The sequence below is a fragment of the Oncorhynchus tshawytscha genome, linkage group LG19 (assembly GCF_018296145.1).
Source record: "Oncorhynchus tshawytscha isolate Ot180627B linkage group LG19, Otsh_v2.0, whole genome shotgun sequence".
Taxonomy (NCBI): domain Eukaryota; kingdom Metazoa; phylum Chordata; class Actinopteri; order Salmoniformes; family Salmonidae; genus Oncorhynchus; species Oncorhynchus tshawytscha.
Window position 1 is genome coordinate 25,214,704 of NC_056447.1, and position 3,737 is coordinate 25,218,440.

The window sequence follows — 3,737 nt, forward strand, 5'->3', positions numbered from 1 at the left end:
AGCTGCTTGGCGATGGTCTTGTAGCCCATTCCAGCCTTGTGTAGGTCTACAATCTTGTCCCTGACATCCTTGGAGAGCTCTTTGGTCTTGGCCATGGTGGAATGTTTGGAATCTGATTGATTGATTGCTTCTGTGGACAGGTGTCTTTTATACAGGTAACAAGCTGAGACCAGGAGCACTCCCTTTAAGAGTGTGCTCCTAATCTCAGCTCGTTACCTGTATAAAAGACACCTGGGAGCCAGAAATCTTTCTGATTGAGAGGGGGTCAAATACTTATTTCCCTCATTAAAATGCAAATCAATTTAAAACATTTTTGACATGCGTTTCTCTGTATTTTTTGTTGTTATTCTGTCTCTCACTTTTCAAATAAACCTACCATTAAAATTATAGACTGATCATTTCTTTGTCAGTGGGCAAATGTACAAAATCAGCAGGGGATCAAATACTTTTTTCCCTCACTGTAGCTGTCGCCATTGGTGTTGGCTAATGGGAATCCTAATAAATAAAATCTAAATACAAGGCCCTCCCTCGCTATCCTGGTAGCCTAGTGGTTAAAGCATTGGACTAGTAACCGCAAAGGTTGCAAGTTCAAATCCCGAGCCGACAAGGTAAAGATCTGTTGTTCTGCCCCTGAACAAGGCAGTTAACCCATTGTTCCTAGGCTGTCATTGAAAATAAGAGTTTGTTCTTAACTGACTTGCCTAGTTAAATAAAGGTAAAAATAAAATAAAAATCCCTTTGGCAAATCAGACAATTACTCTATCCTCCTGCTTACAAGAAAAACTCAAACAGGAAGTACCAGTGACAGGCTCAATATGGAAGTGGTCCAATGAAATGGATGCTAAAGTACAGGACTGTGTCACTAGCACATATTGGAATATGTTCTGGGATTCATCCTATAACATTGAGGAGTTTACCACATCAGTCACCGGCTTTATTAATAAGTACATCCATGATGTCGTCACCGTACATACCTCCCCCAACCAAAGGCCATGGATTACAGCCGCACTGAGCTAACGTTCTGCCGCTTTCAAGGAGCGGGAGGCTTATAAGAAATCCTGCTGCGACCTCTGACAAACAGGAAACATTTCAATACAGGTCTAAGATCGAATCATATTATGCTGGCTCTGATGCTTGATGGATGTGGCAGTGCTTGCAAACTATCACAGATCACAAATGGAAACTAGAGGTCGACCGATTAATCGGAATGGCCGATTAATAAAGGCCGATTTCAAGTTTTCATAACAATCAGAAATCGGTATTTTTGGACTCCGATTTGGCCCCCCAATTATTTTTTTTAACTAGGAACACATTCTTATTTTCAATGACGGCCTAGGAACGGTGGGTTAACTGCCTTGTTCAGGGGCAGAACGACAGATTTTTACCTTGTCAGCTCCGGGATTCAATCTTGCAACCTTACAGTTAACTAGTCCAACACGCTAACCACCTGCCTCTCATTGCACTCCACGAGGAGCCTGCCTGTTACGCGAATGCAGTAGAAGTCAAGGTAAGTTGCTAGCTAGCATTAAACTTATCTTATAAAAAGCAATCAATCAATTATAATCACTAGTTAACTACACATGGTTGATGATATTACTAGTTTATCTAGCGTGTCCTGCGTTGCATATAATCGATGCAACGCAGGGGGATGATTTAACAAAAGCGCATTTGCGAAAAAAGCACAATCGTTGCATGACTGTACCTAACCATAAACACCAATGCCTTTCTTAAAATCAATACACAGAAGTATATATTTTTAAACCTGCATATTTAGCTAAAAGAAATCCAGGTTAGCAGGCAATATTAACCAGGTGAAATTGTGTCACTTCTCTTGCGAGTCAGGGTATATGCAACAGTTTGGGCAGCCTGGCTCATTGCGAACTAATTTGCCAGAATTTTACTAATTATGACATAACATTGAAGGTTGTACAATGTTACAGGAATATTTAGACTTATGGATGCCACCCGTTAGATGAAATACGGAACGGTTCCGTATTTCACTGAAAGAATAAACGTTTTGTTTTCGAAATGATAGTTCCCTGGATTTGATCATATTAATGACCAAAGGCTCATATTTCTGTGTGTTATTATGTTATAATTAAGTCTATGATTTGATATTTGATAGAGCAGTCTGACTGAGCGATGGTAGGCAGCAACAGGCTCGTAAGCATTCATTCAAACAGCACTTTCGTGCGTTTTGCCAGCAGCTCTTCACAATGCTTCAAGCATTGAGCTGTTTATGACTTCAAGCCTATCAACTCCCGAGATTAGGCTGGTGTAATCGATGTGAAATGGCAGGCTAGTTAGCACTAATAGCGTTTCAAACGTCACTCGCTCTGAGACTTGGAGTAGTTGTCCCCCTTGCTCTGCATGGGTAATGCTGCTTCGAGGGTGGCTGTTGTCGATGTGTTCCTGGTTCGAGCCCAGGTAGGGGCGAGGAGAGGGACGGAAGCTGTACTGTTACACTGGCAACACTAAAGTGCCTATAAGAACATCCAATAGTCAAAGGTATATGAAATACAAATCGTATAGAGAAATAGTCCTATAAATACTATATTAACTACAACCTAAAACCCCTTACCTGGGAATATTGAAGACTCATGTTAAAAGGAACCACCAACTTTCATATGTTCTCATGTTCTGAGCAAGGAACTTAAACGTTTGCTTTTTTTTTACATGGTACATATTGCACTTTTATTTTGTTCTCCAAGACTTTGTTTTTGCCTTATTTAAACCAAATTGAACATGTTATTTGAGGCTAAATGGATTTTTCTTGATGTATTATATTAAGTTAAAATAAGTGTTCATTCAGTATTGTTGTAATTGTCATTATTACAAATACATTTAAAAAATCGGACGATTAATCGGTATCGGCTTTTTTTGGGTCCTCCAATAACCGGTATCGGTGTTGAAAAATCATAATCGGTCGACCTCTAATGGAAACCCAGCCACAAGCTGCACAGCGATGCAACCTACCAGATGAGCTAAATACCTTCTATTCTCGCTTCGAGGCAAGAAACACTGAACCATGCATGAGAGCACCAGCTGTTCTGGATGATTGTGTGATCTCGCTCTCCGTAGCCGATGTGAGTTAGACCTTTAAACAGGTTAACATTCGCAAGAATGCGGGGCCAGATGGAATACCAGGACGCGTATTCAGAGCATGCGCTGACCTGCTGGCAAGTGTCTTCACTGACATTTTCAACCTATCCCTGACCCGGTCAGTAATATCAACTTGTTTCAAGCAGACCACCTTAGTCCCTGTGCCCCAAAAAGCCAAGGTAACTTGCCTAAATGACTATCGTCCTGTAGCACTCACATCTATAGCGATGAAATGCTTTGAAAGCCTAATCATGGCTCAGATCGACACCATTAATTCCACTCCAATTCGCATACCGTCCCAACAGATCCACAGATGACGCAATCTCTATTGCACTCCACACTGCCCTCAACCACCTGGACAAAATGAATAACTATGTAAGAATGCTGTTCATTGACTACAACTCAGCATCCCCTCATCACCAAGCTCAGGACCGTGGGACTGAACAACTTCCTCTGCAACTGAATCCTGGACCTCCTGACGGGCCCCCCCCAGGCAGTGAGGGTAGGCAACAACACATCCCCTACACTGACCATCAACATGGGTCCCCCCCCAGAAGTGTGCGTAGTCCCTTCCTGTACTCCCGGTTCACCCACGACTGCCTGGCCAACACCCTCAAGTTTTCTGACAACACAAT